Source organism: Danio rerio, chromosome 8 (genome assembly GCF_049306965.1).
Source record: "Danio rerio strain Tuebingen ecotype United States chromosome 8, GRCz12tu, whole genome shotgun sequence".
In the NCBI taxonomy this organism is placed as follows: Eukaryota; Metazoa; Chordata; class Actinopteri; order Cypriniformes; family Danionidae; genus Danio; species Danio rerio.
Window position 1 is genome coordinate 12348563 of NC_133183.1, and position 18152 is coordinate 12366714.

The 18152-nt window shown below is 39.1% G+C and overlaps 1 long non-coding RNA gene across 1 annotated transcript in view; it reads left to right on the plus strand.

Annotated features, from left to right (window-relative positions):
* The first annotated feature begins 1685 nt into the window (after positions 1 to 1685).
* LOC141375581 (uncharacterized) overlaps positions 1686 to 18152 on the plus strand; it is a 41060-nt gene continuing 24593 nt past the window's right edge. The window contains exons 1-2 of the long non-coding RNA XR_012384112.1: positions 1686 to 1729; positions 16522 to 16599. This is a non-coding gene — a long non-coding RNA (uncharacterized lncRNA). The remainder of the gene's footprint in view (positions 1730 to 16521; positions 16600 to 18152) is intronic.

Genomic DNA, 18152 nt, shown 5'->3' on the forward strand with positions numbered 1-18152 from the left:
TTACATGGTTTCTGGAACCGTTCTAAACCCCGTCGTCAAGGTTAACTCCGCTCCGCATCCCAACAGTGGCGTAGCGCAAAATGCGGAGGCCCCCCTGCAGGGATCACCGATGGGGCCCCCAGTTTTCAAGGGGGTCGGTGGGGTTTGGGTGGGAGGTGTTTGGGGGCGGCAGAGCCAGAGATATACACATATACACATATATCTATGATCGGGAGTTTTCCTGGATGTTAGTATTTTTTTTTAATTATGAAAATTATAATTTTACATCACTTTTCTACATTGATGGATCAGTGATCGCACGGGCATTCCTGACAAAAAGCTTGTGTTTGTGTGTATAGAAATGTACTATTCACCCTCCCTGTTAAATTTTATCTAATCATGTCCTGAAACACAGCTCCTCTTCTGCTTTCACTTCTCATACTGACGGAGGGAGCGATTTGTTTGTGAATGAATCTCCATTATGAACGACTCTTTCACTAACGTTAGCCGACAATAATACAAGTTTCTGGCAGCGCAGCATCGTTGTCATATTTCTTTTGCATTGTTTGCTGATTTTATTCAACAAAGCTAGCATGAGCCGAGTATTTAGTGCGAATTGGAGCTACTTTGCCTTATGGTGAATGCAGTAAGTGGCTGTTATCATCAATAACGCTACCTGTTTAGCACAAATTTCAGAACATACAAAAACAGAAAAAAACTTAATATTACCTATGGAATGTTCTGCCTTTGTGCTTTGTTTTCTTTGTTTGCTTGTTACTACACTCGTAGACAGCGCTACAGTCCCGCATCTTCACGTAAAAACACTTGACTAGTGCGGTTGAATGACATTTGTCCTGGGAGCACTGTACCAATGTGGCGGCTCTATTGACCCATGCTCAGGGTCCCTATACAATATCTATTGTATATATCTATGTCACAAATTGAGGTGCGGGAAAAGGAGGCGGAGTGGAGCGACAACGTGGGGAATCCTTCACAAACTGAGGAGCGATCACAAACCGAAAGCGGCGAGAGCGTCAAAGTAGCCAGAAGTCATTCATTTTTTAACAAGAACCGGCGGCGAGAAACAGCGGCGCGTCTTCATTGGCTATGACGCGGTTCGGCGGCAAGCAATCAGAATGAAGTAGTCCACCGCTTGAGAGGTGTTCAGAGAACACAGACCTGTGATCTTTGGTTCCGGCCACAGTTGTTCCCAAGAGTTTGATTATTGCGGTTCCTGGATTTTCCATTATTGAAAATCGCGACGACGTGGGGCCCCCTAATCACGCGGGGCCCCCCCGCGGTGCGTGCCCTGCGGGCCCGTCCGCTACGCCACTGCATCCCAAGTCGGCCAACAGATGCAGCGAGCTACTGGGCAAACTGGTAACACCAGAAAAGCCAAGCATATGGAGGTAAGCGGTCAGCTGGTATAGAGCAAAAACGAACAGAAGACAGACGTAACTCTGGCAACATAATTCACATTCTCCAGAAATGTGGATGGGGTACATATTCACAATCAGCCTGTGTTGCATTGTCTTGACATTATCTTGGGTTTGTTCTATTTCATAGCTTCATAATACTTAGAATGAGTCATGGACTGTGTTTATGTTGTTTTTGAGTCATTTTTTAAGCTTGAAAGCTCTGTTTTCCATTCATTGTAATTTTGAGAGTGGTGAAGCACATGTTTAAAATTGATCCTTTTGTTTTCCACAGAGGAAAGAAACTCATACCGGATGGAAATGGCTTGAGGAGGGTGAGTAAAAAAATGACAGAATATTATTTTTGGGGTGAACTATTCCCTATTCCTTTAAAACTTTATATGTCTGCATATTTCGCTTTCCCGTTTCCCCCCTGAGGAGTGGAAAAGTTGGAACCGTTCTCTCATTGAAATGCATTTAGTTCGGCTCAGTAACGCAGAGGCAGCAGCCAGCAGGCGGAAGAGCAGAGGAATAATTTACGCTTCGAAACAGACAGGCGGCTCACAGAGCCCAGATGAGCAGGGCGAATGTGGAATCATTACATATACCGCATCCCAGCACACTTCATAAACAATACCAAACCCAGAGCTGCCTGTCTGTATGACAGAGACAGCCCAATAACCAATCCAAACCCGCTCTGAGTCTCACATCTCTGATCCTCTCATATACAGGCTTACTATAAAATGTAAGAAGCAGCATTAAACATTTGCAAAAACATAACACACACACACACACACACACACACAACCACTCCAGAATAATGCCATGTATTAATTACAAAGTGAAATTTAAGCTACATTTTAGCAGAAGAAACTATAAAAATTTTATTTAAAAAAATTTTTGGGCCAGATTTTTATTTATTTTTTACTTAAAATATTGAATGCTTTTTAAAGCAATGAAATCAATTATATGTTACCAACTCACTCAAATTCTGATTTTTTAAAATGTATTTGTTTAAAATAAGTAATAAGTGATATTTAAAAATGATTCTCCGTTCTTAAATATACTCTGATTGAAATTGAACAAAAAATATTAATTGGAAAAATATGAAACACTATAATTAACCAGTTAAACTCTGAGGACCCGGTATTTTTCATATGACACATGTATAAGTTACAGCTCAAATGAAAGCTCTTGCTGGTACTCATATGGTTCTAGCATTCTTTTTACTGAATTATGTTCACATATCAAACACTTGTTGAAGGAATTGCGGTGTTTCCATGGCTCAGAAGTGAAATCGTTTATGATGTTACAACGTTTGTTCTGCCCTTCCTTCATTCATTTGTTCTTTCCTTCGTTCCTCTCTTCATTTGTTCGTTTATTCATAGTTTTGTTCCTTCCTTCATTAGGTTGTTCGTTCGTTCATTGTGTGTTACCTGTGTTTAAACCCCTTATAAAAGTGATTTTTGCATTATAGGTCCCCTTTAAGTAAATCAAAACTTGTCTAATCAAATCTAAACAAATTCATGTAGTCCAATTCAAATACTAGTGACTCTTAGGAGTCAATTCTTCAAATAATCGTTCAAACAGATGATTAAGCAGTTTTAATCAAGTTGTATCTTTGAACTGAATTATTCAACAGTAGATGAAAACCAAGCTGTAGTTATGGGAAACACTGAATCGTTGAACTAAATGACAGAACCTGTGGCTATAGCTGGCTAATGATGCTATTGGGAAATGCATTCCAGAGCGGTTACTGAATCAATATCGGACTTACTAACTGAACTGCCTGTTAAAATTCCACTGATGTCCATATATAAATAAAGCATCTTTTCTGACGTTATCATGACTGATGTTCTGAAAATGTGTTATTATAGACTCATTTCCAACAAAGCTTTTGTATTGAATGAAGGAATATATTGAAATAGGCTTGTTTACAGTGTACAGATTCTTCCGTGTTGGTAAAACAGCCTTTTTAGTTAACATATTTTTGGCTATTCCAGTAATTCCAGTGGAAACAAATCTTAAGGCTCCATCACACAATCATTGTAGTGGATTCAGTGCCTCCATCTTTTTTCTCCAAAAGCTTTTTTCTGTTCCTGCATGACAATTTCCTGGTGTGCAAAGCAAGGTCCATGTAGAAATGATTTATTGACTCTAGTGTGGGAGAACTTGACTGGACTGCCATTTGGACAAAAAAAAAAAACACTGTAGAAATTCACTGTATAATAGCCTTGACATTTCTCATCACCAAAAAACATACAAAAATAACATACATGTTCATATATGCGCAAGGGCGCCTGCAGGATTTTATTTCAAGGTACGCACAAATCCGACACCGCCCCACCCTCTTCCGATGGCTGTTATTTCAGTATTCAAACATTAAGTAACGAATGCATCAAGTGAAATAAAAACTAATATTTTTTCATAATTTAGCAAAGTTCTGCTCTTTTTTTCTTTGTATTTTTATCATTTTATTTTTGTTATTTTTTATATTTTACTGTCTTCATAATTAAAGCTATAGACAAAATCCTGCTTGACATTTTAGAAAACATTTTGCATAGCTACCCAGTGTGTATTAAAGATCACAGAGAGAAAAAAAAACACAGAAACATGTTATATGGCCCCATAAATGTCCAACTTATATTTAACTAAATCGAAAAAAAAAGAAATGTTGAAAATTGCTCGTTTTATTTTCTAAAACATTTGTTTTTGTAAAAGCAAAACCGATATTTAAGAATGCATATTAATTTTATTTATTCATTCCTTTGACTTGTTAATATAATTTAAATCACACAACAGTATTTTGGACAGCTACAGTGCCACTAAAGCTTTCAAACAAAAGTCCGAAAAAGTAAAGAAGGATTTGACTTTCTCTGGTGACGGCTGACATCACAACACGCCGTTACCGTCCTTCAGGTGATATCTCTGGCATTAAATTACAAAACAAGCCGTCTGGCTTGACTGGAGTGCAGTTATTTCCTCGTTGTTCAAAGAGTCTGAAGGTTCATGTTTCATGGATTTAGGATGTATAGGATTGTGGACATTGATGATGTTAAGCGTGTCTTTATTTGATGTGCAGAAGTTTTTCAGTAGTGCATGTAGCTGTTGGTTAAGTTCTCTCCCAGATCAGAGCGAGTTTTTGTGCTCCCAAATACAGCACCGCATGCAATAACCTCACACTCAGTCAGGCGAAGTAAAGGTCTCATTGCCTAGAATGTCCATAAATTTAATCAAGCTTGAGCCACAAATAAAATACAGTAATAGGCTTTTTTATTATTTTAAGATTTTCTAAGTCAATTAAATAATAACTTTAATAAATAAAATATGTTCGTAAGAATGTGGTGGGTTAGTGATTCTCTGTCTGAGACTGCTCTATGGTTTTAAAACCCTTTTCAAAACGGTATCGTTTAGACCTGTATAATTTATATATATATATATATATATATATATATATATATATATATATATATATATATATATATATATATATATATATATATATATATATATTAAATGTAGTATAGTTCACTTGTGGATGTCTGATAACTAACGGTCTTCCGCTAAGCCAGCTGTGGTAGCTTGGCAACAGAGCCGCAACTTCAACACACAGAATCTGTCAGCACAGTTCAGCAAAGTTGTCTCTGTATGGAGAATTCCAGGCCGATAACGGTTTGTAATAGTGACGCGCTGTTCCAGGCTCAATGGCGAAACAACCGTAACCATACCGAAGTATTACAACGATTTGGCACTATAGTGGCAAAGCAGGCAGCTGTATTGTATACTGTTTAATAATCAATTTAAATTATGTCACAAATAAATAAATAAAAAGCTGCATTAATTCCCGCCCTCTCATGGTTGGTACGCACAGTGCGTACAGCCGTATGGCTGCAGGTGCCACTAAATGTGCATTCATCACAGCAAACATTTTTGGCTTGAGAAAATCTGAAAGTTTTATTTAAAGGGAACCTTTTTTGCTCTTTTTCATAAGATGTAAAATGAGCCACTGATGTCCGTAGAGAGTGTATGTGAAGTTTAGCTCAAAATACCACACAAATAAGGTTTTATAACTCTTTGACACTTTTCGGTTTGTGCCTAATTGTGCCATTTCGGTGACTGTCACTTTAAATTCAAATGAGATTGTACTCTTTTGATAAGAGGCCGGAGCTACAAATACCTGTGTTAGCATAGTGGCAGATTCATAAACAAGACTGACGTCATATGCTAATGAGGGAAAGATTGTCATTAATGGGCGGGGCTTTCCTCCTCTGATGACACGTACAAAGGGAGAATAGGCTCGTTTGAGGTGCGCCTTGCCTTAACTGAAATGTAGACGAGAGCAGGCAGCTGCAGTAGGAGGAGGGCTAAAAAAAATACATCAGATGTCCTTACATCAGGCATTTACGTTTTTTATCGCGGACAAATGACCTCATGAAAAAAATACTATGGTAATTTATTGTAAATAGGCTATTATAGTGTTTTTGAACAGGTTTTTTTTTCAAGATTGGGTTATGTTTATAGTTGTTTTGATACCAGAGCAACAAATTAAATTGCCTATTTTTATAATGGTACTGTACTATAATGGACTGATAAAACACTATAATATTTCTATAAATTACTACAAGGTTTTTTAATGTGGTAGTGGATGCAATTGAAATATTACTGTTTTTACAAAAAGATGGTCACAGTCGCAGAAGATGAACAGCTCATTACTTAAAAGGGTGTATTTAAAACATAAATCTGTATAATCCACAGTGTTAAATGTTAAAAGAATGTCAAAATAAAAAGCTTATCCAGCAAGAAAGATTTAAAAATTTTAGTTTGGCTACATTATAAATTAAGTAGCTATAGCAAGATGCTTTTGAGTAACAGGTCATGGCAAATGTTTATTTGTTTTGCTAGGAATGTCTCTAGAATTTAGCATTTTATTGAACAAGTGGTTTCCCAGAGATGGGTTGCGGCTGGAAGGGCATCCGCTGCGTAAAAACTTGCTGAATAAGTTGGCGGTTCATTCCGCTGTGGCGACCCCGGATTAATAAAGGGATTAAGCCGACAAGAAAATGAATGAATAAACAAGAGGGCTAATAATTTTGTCTTCAGTTATATTTCCCTTTATACCTTCTAATGCCCTCTACAGAAAGTCTGAAATTACAATAGGAATGAATTCATTCCTATTGTAATTCATTCCTATTGTAATTTCAGACTTTCTGTAGAGGGCATTAGAAGGTATAAAGGGAAATATAACTGAAGACAAAATTATTAGCCCTCTTGTGAAGTTTAAAAAAATAGTGTTGCATCAAATATGTAAAATTGTTGTTTGACACATTTTGTTTTCAACAGTTTTATAAACTAATTTCTACTAATTTTTCTAGTGTTTGCCATATAATATTATATTTTTTATATAATATTTTACTAGTTATTTGAAAGATACAGGTATTTAGCCTAAAGTGCAATTTAAAGAGTTAAAGATTGTTTTTTTATTACGTGTGATTATGAAAAATAAAATAATGTATTTTTAATATTAGAAGCTGGTTATATTCAAAAATTGTTTTCAAACGACTGGGTTTAAGCCCCTTATGAAAGAGATTTTCAATAAAGTTGTGATAACTAATAACCTTAACTTTTTTATTTTGATTGTATTGGAATAGGACGACGTAGTGGCACAGTAGGTAGTGTTGTCGCCTTACAGCAAGAAGGTCGCTGGTTCAGGCCTTGGCTCAGTTGGCGTTTCTGTATGGAGTTTGCATGTTCTCCCTGCATTCGCATGGGTTTCCTCCGGGTGCTCCAGTTTCCCCCACAGTCCAAAGACATGTGGTACAGGTGAATTGAGTAGGCTAAATTGTCCGTAGTGTATGAGTGTGTGGATGTTTCCCAGAGATGGGTTGCGGCTGGAAGGGCATGCGCTGCATAAAAACGTGCAGGATAATTTGGTGGTTCATTCCACTGTGGCAACCCTGGATTAATAAAGGGACTAAGCCGACAAGAAAATGAATGAATGAATGTAATGGAATAATGTGCACCTTTTTGTGAAGTTAAATTATTGTGAAAAGCGCTATTGAAGTGAATAAATCTTTAGGAGTTGGAAATTTTAGCTTCAGAAGAAGAATATACAAGGAATGTTGTTTAATAGCGTTGTGTTGGCTTTCTCAAATCAACATATTTCTCCTGGAAAATAGCCAAACCTGTCAGTAGGATAAGGTGTGAATAAATTGTATCATAGTGTATCTTCAGCCTCTTGCCTGTTTATACTTGCATGCAGAAGATTGGCTGTTGATCAGTCATAAAACCTTCAGACTTCTGGTTTGTGTGAAAACAAAATCCAACCCATGGCAAAAGCATAAAAGTGGCCCAGTTTTGCAGCGAAAACTGACTTGGCAACCCTGACTAAGCACCTTTTAAAAATCCCCACACTTTGTGAGCATAAATACTTGGGAGTTTTCCACTACAAAACACACGTAAATTGAATTTTTTTGCCCAGTCACTAATGAGAAAGCTTGTTCGCCGGAATAAAAAGTTCTTATCTGCGCAGTGATAATTCTGCTAGTCTGTAGCCGAGCACTTCTTATTTATTGGTAAACACTCCCAGCCTCTAATTGACAGTTTAATGATGGACTGGCATTGCCTGGCTCACATTAAACAAGTGTTAATTATTGCACACTTAGGCTGTCAGCACAAATGCCCCGTAGGTCTGTTCCTCACACAAAGCTATTTTATGACTTCAGAAGACTTATATAACACATGGACTGGGAATACTGCGGGAATATGAAATATTATTTCGCTCATATTGTGCTTTCCGTCCTCCTCAGAGCATGACTGCATGCTTTTGTTGTACGGAAAAGAAAATTCTCGACAATTTTGGACTGAGTAAACGATGTAAGATGAAGTAGATTATGAACAACCTGTAGCTTTATGTCTTTTTTTTCTAGCCATCTGTTCATTTATGGCCTGATTACCTGACAGACTTGGAAAATACTGCACTGTGTGCCAAAACAACAATGATAAAACAAGACCGTAATTGATTTAGATAATCAGCATGTTCTACATTTGGATCAAATCACTGATATTGAGCCAAATTTCTTGCATTTGAGCAATGATAAATCTAGCCAACATGATCTATGTCCTTGGTCTTTTGTGTTGTTTATTAAATGAATTGCAGGGGCGTTTTCTCTGGAGGCAGTGAAGGCAATGCCTCTACTAAAAGATTTGGATGACAAAATAATCCATGATACAGAAATAGTGCAACTATATATATAGTAACACTACCAAAGACCTCTGTATATGCACCAATATGTCAGAATCATTTATTCTTACCGGCATGGACTGAAAAAACTTATTATGTTTGGAGGAAAAACGTTTTGTTTTATCAAGGATCTATATATAGAGGGGCGTTTTGCTTCCTTCAGTCAGTTAGGGAAAAATCTGACTTCCCTCATACTTTACCTCATATTTTCCCCGTTATTGTCAGGGTTCTGCACCTCCAGTCTTGTAAATTCTTGTTTTTGGTGGCAGAGCCCGTACACTAGCTCTGTCTTGTCCTGTATGTGATGCTCGGCTTGAGTTTTCTCTGGTCGAGCATTCGTTTTCTGTCATTGTGAGTTTCTGTATGGGTGCCGTCATTGGCGCACGCGCAGACTGTGCACCCTCCCGCTTGATACAAGCTTTTGTACTTGTTTGTGTTTTATTCTCGTAGAAAAAGTGCAATGAAGGAGGAGCTAGAGCCCAAGCTCCGCCTTGCTAAAGCTCAGCTCTGCCCAAGTGGCTCTGCAGTGAGCACCACTTGGGGTTCTGTCGACATTGCGCTGTTTCATTCTCAGCGTCTCCATCTAGTTGGTTTCGTTTTGGGTTGCCGTTCATGGTAAGGTGTTTTTATCTATTATGTGCTCGTTGGGTTGGGTTTGGGTTGGCGTTCATGGTAAGGTGTTTTTATCTATTATGTGCTCGTGTCTTGCGTTTGTTGGTGTCGTCTAAGCACGTGGCTGGATGTTTACATTGTTGCCACATGCTATTGTTGTATGCTCCATTGTTGTGCTTGTCTTGAGTTCTCTCATTGGCTGCGTGTTCTTGTCTCGTTTTATGTGAGTATATGGCTTGTGTTGTCTTTGGCTGTTTCTCAATTCGAAGAACGCAGAGAACGGACTTGCGTTGGAACTGAATTTTGGCAGCTGATGATGACATTACACGAGAACACGAGAACACAAGGACGCAAAACCGATGAAGAACGCATATTGAGAAACAGCCTTTCTGTCATGTGCTCTCCCGTCTATTGTCTAGTCCCACCCTCCTTGTTAACCCATTATTAGTATACCTATTTGTGTGTTAATTTACTTCTGCTTATATTCTCCTCATGTCTGCTGTGCCAGTTTGTCGTCGTTTCCTGCCTTGTCCTGTTCTAAAGTCCTGATTCCTGCCAGCATGCCCAGTCTAGTTTGTTTGATTGTTTATTTGTTTCATTAATGTTTTCCCCTTGGGGTAGTTTGTTTTGCCTTTTTATTTTAATTTAATTAATAATAAAGACCCATTATTTTCTGCACCAGAGTCCTCGCTCCTTTACCCTACACGAACCTTAACAGTTATTTGCAAATCAGATATTTTGTGAAGTCTAAAATTCCCAAATTCGAACTCTGTCCAGAAAATCATGTGATTTATGATATCTTTACAACTAAATTAAATGAGACAAAGTAGAGTAAGAGCAATTTACGTTTGTTCACGAGCTAACAGGTACAGCTCGGAAGAATGCCTTGAGCTTTTATCATTTTGTATCCCTTCAGCAAGCAGAGCGAGGTATGTTTTGTATATTGTTTGATTTATTTGGAAAATGTTAGATGTTTTGTGAATGTTTGTTGAGTTTATTTTTCTATGTTGTTTGGTTAGTTTTCCTTGTAGTTTGACGGTGCTTTGGTGCTACAGTTTTACACGGTGCTATCATGTTATGTGCAAAGAAGTATGTGCTATGAGATCACCAAGCTGGTAAAGATGAAAATTGATGCTGATGTAACAAAGAATTGAGAAAAATAGGATTTCAATGACAAAGTTTATTGCATTTAAGTGAACTATTTAAATGAACCCGTCAAAACTCTTCCTCCTTTATTGACGCTGAAGGGCTGCTACTCCTCAGGCTGTTGATGTTGCTATCCGCTCTGCAGATCTCTCAAATGCCCCCATACTGAATGTAACTCCAAACCATGACTTTTCCTTTACCAACCTTGACTGATTTCTGTGAGAATCTTGGGCCCATGCAGGTTCCAATAGGTCTTCTGCAGTATTTGTGGTGATTGGGCTGCAGTTCAACAGATTCATGGGAAAATCTACCTTCTGCCACTTTTCCGAATGATCAACTAGAAATCCAGTTATTATTGGTTGCTCTTAACTGGGATCGATGACAAGTCTTTTGTCAGGTAGTGTGTATATATAATGACAAAACAACAACATATTTAATGTTGTTGCAAATAATGTATAAATTGCTATCTTTATATCAGTTTCCAGTGCTATTGAATAACAGCGCATCCTTTGCCTGCTTTGAGCTCTCTGTCTGTCACAGAGATCTTGAGTGGCATCAGTGTTGTAGCAGAACTTGAATAATTAAAAATAAACAATTCATTTGTGGACAGCATGATGTTCCGGTCACATTTTACCCTGGAACCAAATAAGAAATCACTGCTTCTATTTTGCTTAAATGTAATCTTGTAAATTTGTTTGTTGCATTATTTTCAGACAATTAGGCACATTTAACCCCCAGTTCTCATTAGTGTAATGTGTCTTTGTCATTATTTTTAATGAGGATTCTCATTATTAAAATGCTGTCAGTTTTTTTAAATATTCAACATTTTGTTAAAGGCAGTACAACAAATACAATAATGATGTATTGAAGCTCATATTTGTGTTCACATCCATAGTTTGTTCATTTTATACATCAATTTTTACCGGCCACTATATTAGGTACACCTGTCCGACTGATCATTGACACAAATTTCTAATCAGCCAATCACATGGCAGCAACTCAATGCATTTAGGCATGTAGACATGGTCAAGACGATCTGCTGCAGTTCAAACCAAGCATCAGAATGGGGTAGAAAAGTGATTTAAGTGAACGTGGCATGGTTGTTTTTGACCGGCGGGCTGGTCTGAGTATTTCAGAAACTGCTGATCTACTGGGATTTTTTATCATCTCTAGGGTTAACAGGGAATGGTCTGAAAAAGAGAAAATATCCAGGGAGTGGCAGTTCTGTGAGCGCAAATGCCTTATGTTGATAGGCCCATTAGTACCAACTGAACATTGTGTCAACGTCACAGCCTGAATATTGTTGCTGATCATGTCCATCCCTTTATGACCACACTGTACACTTCTAGCAGAATAACTCATCATGTCATAAAGTACAAATCATCTCAGACTAGTTTCTTAAATATGACAATGAGTTCACTTCTCAAATGGTCTCCACAGTCACCAGATGTCAATCAAATGGAGCACCTTTGGGATGTGGTGGAACGAGAGATTTGCATCATGAATGTGCAGCCAACAAATCTGCAGCAACTGCATGATGCCATCTTGTCAATATGGAGGAAAATCTCTGAGGAATATTTCCAGTACCTTGTTGAATCTATTCCACGAAGGATTAAAGCAGTTCTGAAGGCAAAAGAGGGTTCACCCCAGTACAAGTAAGGTGTACCTAATAAAGTGACCGGTGAGTGTTAATGTGTGTGTGTGTGTGTATATATAATTTAACAAAATGTATTTATATGTTCAGCTAGTTGACAAAGTAATTTTTCACAATTTAATTAACTCAACAGACTAGAAAATTACTAATTAAATTGACAAAACAAGTGGTTCATTCCACTGTGGCGACCCCTGATTAATAAAGGGACTAAGCAGAAAATAAAATGAATGACAAAACAATAACAAATCTGCTCATTTACATTTGTTATAGTGTTTATTTAAAGAATATGAAATAATACATAAGTAACAGTGGTTTGTTAATGTTAAAATTATGTTGAACCTTCCCTTAAATGAACCTAAAACAGTATTGTAATACTAAGTATTCAACAAAAACTCGACACCATTCATCTGTACACTCAACTTTTCCCTCTTATTGCCTTATAAACAGAAAAGAGCATAAACTGTATTAAATTATATGCTACTTTATGTCAAACGCTGAGATAGACGGTACATTAAGGCCACTGTAACTGTTATTGGGCATCAGAGTATTCACTGGCAGGCTTAATACCAGCCATAATCAAGCAGTTCGGATTAAAGTGTTTGCTTGGAAATACATTTTATGACCCTATTTCGCAGGACAAGGGAACGATAAATAATCTGCATTTTGGCACAAGGACTCGATATCTGCGGTCTGAAGTCGACGGGAAAGGTTTACTCTGAAGTTTCATTTTCCGTGTAGCGCCAGTGCCAGGTGATTCGCATGGCTGGCCAAGATCACACATCACGACCTCTGCATCATTAGCATACACTAATTAGCGAGGAAAATAAACACGGCGGCTAATTATTCGGTGGAATGAGACACAAACAAAGGAAAGAACACTAATTACAGGCCGTCGTTATCAAACCTGTCTATTGGCTGGGGTCAAAGATGCTGCTGTATAAAGAGAGCTCGGCTTTTCTCTGTAGGTTACGTAATGACATTTTCCTGCCAACGAGGCTGTTTATCTGTCAACCAAACAGCTCTGAAAATTAGGCCATGACTGCTCAAAATTGGTGCGACTGTACATCGTGAGATTCTACTGAGATTTCTCCTTTGTATCTGATGTAAACAAGAGACAAACTTCACAAAGACACTTTTGACAGACTGAGTAACCACACCAGGGACCGCACTAGGAAACATGAATCCAGAGCAATTCCCGAAGGAACATAAACATCCATAAAGTCATATGAACATTCTCCTATTTATCATGGTCATCTGCACCGGAGCCCCTGGCAACGAGCACAAAAAAACCACACACATGTGACAGGTCTCAAGGGCCCGACACACTTCTTCAAACTTCACAGTGCTGTGTTATAAGGCCAGTCACTCCAAGCTCTCTCCTTTCCGATGTTGTGTTTTCTAATTACGGCTCTGTTTTCCTCCCATCCCTGTGTTTAGGGTGGTGCGATGTGTGTAGATCATTAGTTTCCTGCCAGCCGCCCGTCAACGTGTCCTTCACGAACCGCTGCGCCACTAAGAAGTCATTTACACCGCTTCTCCCCATATGGTTTCATCACTATTCCGGCACAGTCTCCGCAGCCGCTCATAAAAACCCTGGGACTGTCAGCCTTTTTAAAAATGGCATTATCCAGCTTAATGATGCAGCACTTTAATAGCAGCGAGAAAAAAAGAAAGGAGAAAAAAAGTAATAAAGAGGCTGTGACTAGAATCCCGTCAATTGCACATAATAAAAAGACTGTTTGTCATTCATGGGCGTGTGCGATGCAGATCAGCAGAAAATTTGGACCGGGTTGCACTGCACATGTTAGTGCACTGATAGGGATATGAGTACAGGCCTGGGCAAAAAAAAAGGTGAAGTTTTTCATGTTAAGCGAGGGAGGAGTGTTGACTTGGAGTCTGATGGATGTGGTGGAGTCATATGAGGAGCAGGAGGAGGGAGCAAACCCCTCCACGTCACTGTGATTGGCTGGTTAGTCTAATGAAATTTTAAATTGGGTGGACCTCGATGCCTATTTTTAAACTAAGTATACAATAACTACTAGCTTAAACTCACCGGCCACTTTATTAGGTACATCTTACCGGTACCGGGTTGGACTCCCTTTTGCCTTCAGATCTGCCTTAATCCTTTGTGGCATAGATTCAACAAGGTACTGGAAATATTCCTCTGAGATTTTTGTCCATATTGACATGATGGCATCACGCAGTTGCTGCAGACTTGGTAGCTGCATATCCATGTTGAGAATCCTGTTCCACCACATCCCAAAGGTGCTCTATTGGATTGAGTTCTGGTGACTGAGGAGGCCATTTGAGTACAGTGAACTCATTATCATGTTCAATAAACCAGTGTGAGATGATTCGGGCTTTATGACATGGTGCATTATCCTGCTGGAAGGAGCCATCAGAAGATGGGCACAGTGTGGTCATAAAGGGATGGACATGGTCAGGAATAATACTCAGGTAGGCTTCGGCATTGACACGATGCTCACTTGGTAATAATAGGCCCAAAGTGTGCCAAGAAAATATCACTTACACCATTACACCACCAGCAGCCTGAACCGTTGATACAAGGCAGGATAAATCCATGCTTTCATGTTGTTGATGGCAAATTCTGACCCTATCCTCGAATGTTGTAGCAGAAATCAAGACTCATCAAACCAGGCAACGTTTTTCCAATCTCCTGTTGTCCAATTTTAGTGTGCCTGTGCCAATTGTTGCCTCAGTTTCCATTTCTTAGCTGACAGGAGTGGCACCCGGTGCGGTATATATAGCCAACAAAAATACATCCAGAGTGCTAAAGCAGTTCTAGTAAATTGAAACTGCTTCAGTTCAGTTTTCACAGTTAAAGTTCAGTTTAGTTCAGTTCAGTGTAATGTAAATGTCACTGCTGAAAGCCAAAACACTGAAGAGCAAATCCGTGTATGTCAAATTTAATCCAACAATGCCCCCCCAGGGAGACAGGCAGCTACAACGTCGCAGGCAGTGTGAATGCAGCATAAGAGTGACCAGTTTATTTAACGACCACTTGTGTCGCTAATAGCAATTGTTTCAAGAGTTCACACCTACAGTAGCTGATGATTGACCATAAAGCTTGTTTGGCATGCTGTCCCGGGAGAGAGCCCTGAGCTCAAAAAAATTCTTGAGCCCGGGGCTCCCTCCCATCTGCAGGGCAAGAGGGGAGTTTGAGCTCAGGTAGATCTCGAGAACTCCCCTGCTGTAGTAGCTAATCAACAGATAGTGATTGCTCTTTAGAGATAACCTCTTTACAAGGAGCATGTCTATGGTGCCGATTTGGATTAGTCTATTAACTTAAGTTGCATGTTTTTGGACGGTGGGAGGAAACCGGTGAACCTGGGGGAAACCTTTGTGTGCACGAAGAACGTGTAAGCTCCACACAGAAACGTTGGTGTTAAGGTCACACAATGAGGACAAGGAGGGTTATATCTTTTCATCAATTTATTCAAACAAGTAGCAGGAGACAGGTAAGTGAGAGTCATAGATATATGCACTAGATGTCACCTGGCCTATTGTTGTCTGTTGGACGGAATGCGTCAATAGCGCCGCCATCTTGCTACAGGGTAGCGCTCCTTTGAAATGAATGTGGGACCAAGGTACAGTGGAGGACTGTGGCCATCCAAAGCCAGATATACACATATACACATATATCTATGATTGGGAGTTTTCCTGGATGTGTGTAATTTTTTTTTCTAATTACGAAAATTATAATTTTACATCACTTTTCTACATTGATGGATCAGTGACCGCACGGGCATTCCTGACAAAAAGCTTGTGTTTGTGTGTACAGAAATGTACTATTCACCCTCCCTGTAAAATTTAATATAATCCATGTCCTGAAACACACCTCCTCTCCTGCTTTCACTTCTCATACTGATGGAGGGAGCGATTCGTTTGTGAATGAATCCCCCGAACGACTCTTTTACTAGCCGACAATAATACAAGTTTCTGGCAGCGCAGCATCTCGTTGTCATATTTATTTTGCATTGTTTGCTGATTTTATTCAACAAAACTAGCATAAGCCGAGTGTTTAGTGGGAGTTGGAGCTTCTTTGCCTTATGGTGAATGCAGTAAGTGACTTTTCTCATCAATAAAGTTACCTGATTAGCACAAAAGTTCAGAACATTCAAAAACAGAAAAAAACTTAATTACCTATGAAATGTTTTGCATTTGTGCTTTGTTTTCTTTGTTTGCTCGTTACTACACCCGTAGACAGCGCTAAAGTCCCGCATCTTCATGTAATAACACTGTCTTGACTAGTGCGGTTGAATGACATTTGTCCTGGGAGCACTGTACCAATGTGGCGGCGCTATTGACGTATTCTGAGGGTCCCTATGCGACATCTAGTCTATATATCTATGAGTGAGAATCTTTGCTAAAGAGCAGATGGATTGTTGTTTACGTTGTAAACAGATATAGAGTGTAAAGTCACTTCCCTTAATGATAGTTCTGTTCATCCACAGGTTTGAAAGGAACATCCACAGGTTACTCAATCATAAGAGATGGGAAACATCCACGGAAGAAGGCAGGTCAGGGAGAAGGTAAGGTGAACCGTCAGACTTCAATTACAGCCCCTCACTGACTGTAATTAAGGAGGCTTTATAGGGGAACTTGATTAAGGGAACAGGTGCAGGTGATTGGCGAGGGAGAGTGCTGATTGGGAGAGCGGAAACGAGCCATGGGTGTGACAGTTGGCTGGCTGGGTAAGAATTAGAACCAGTGACGTTTTTGCTGTGAGGCTACAGTGCTAACCACTGGGCCATCGTCCCACCCATCTAGGAAAGGAGGAGGTGGAGGGGGAGGGGGGGTCTTCAAAATGAAGATGGCTGTTGTATGGAACTTAGGGTTTTATAGTGGCTTATGATTCACCAATCAGACGATTCCTAAATTAAATTATGAAGGACCAGCCGCAAGCAATCTTAAGCACGTGATTAGTTTACTCTCGAAATTAGTTTATAAATAAACTTGACTTCGAAATTATTCAAAATATTACACAAGACTAGAATATAAAATTACAAACAAGAGTTTTTGCTTTCTCACTTAAGGAGGTAGCAGTAATTTCACATCACTGATAAATGAGTTCCGTATTTATTTGCTGTTGTTTGTTTTGGCTTTTTAGACTCTCTCTGTTTGAGTTTAAAGTACTTAAGTGATGAAGCTGAAATTCAGGGTCCATCTATTTTCCAACCCACAGGCATGGGACACCTGGGATGGATGGCCAGTATTTAGAAACTGTATTGTTCATAATTAATAGCATATAGCCATCTCTGCTGTGCTTCACTTTGGCATGCCCAAAATGACGTGAAGGCTAAACTGGAATTTTTGAACTTGCATAATTAATACAGAATAATGATGGACTGGATCATTTGCAACAAGTTTTTGAGTCATGCTGGCACACATAGAGGCATTAGTCTAATGATTCAGTCTGTTCTGTACACTTTGTACCCTGGGGAAAATGGCGTTGACATGTAAACAAAGTACAAGAAAGAATGGGGGAGAAAATAAATGTGTCATCATCCTGCAGGCGTGCCCTGATTTTAAGAATTAATTTGCTGTTTCAAGTCCAGGCCTGAGCTGTTTAGAACTAACCAACAGAAAGGGAACTCAGGAAAACTAGTCCCCTGAAGGCATTTCAAATCTGGATAATGACCGTAGCTAATGCAAGACTGCAGCTCTGGTGTGGGTCTACTTTGCGACAGTTTTCACTTAGAAAATTGCTGGTAAATATCAGACGTAGTTGCAACGTACAGATTGAAGACTATAGTGAGTTCTTATAAAATGTGCTCCAATAAATTTGTTTCATTTTCAGTGCAAAAAGTTATATTAGCTCCACATGGTGAATAAAACAGGGATTTAGAAAGACAAGGTTTAATTTATTTATCCATTTTCTTTTCGGCTTAGTCCATTTATTAATCAGGGTCGCCACAGCGGAATGAACCGCCAACTTATCTAGCATATATTTTACGCAATGGATGCCCTTCCAGATGCAACCCATCTCTGCCAACTTAGCTTATTTATGCATGTCTTTGGACTTCTGGTGGAAACCGAAGCACCCGGAGGAAACCCACGCCAACATGGGGAGAACATGCAAACT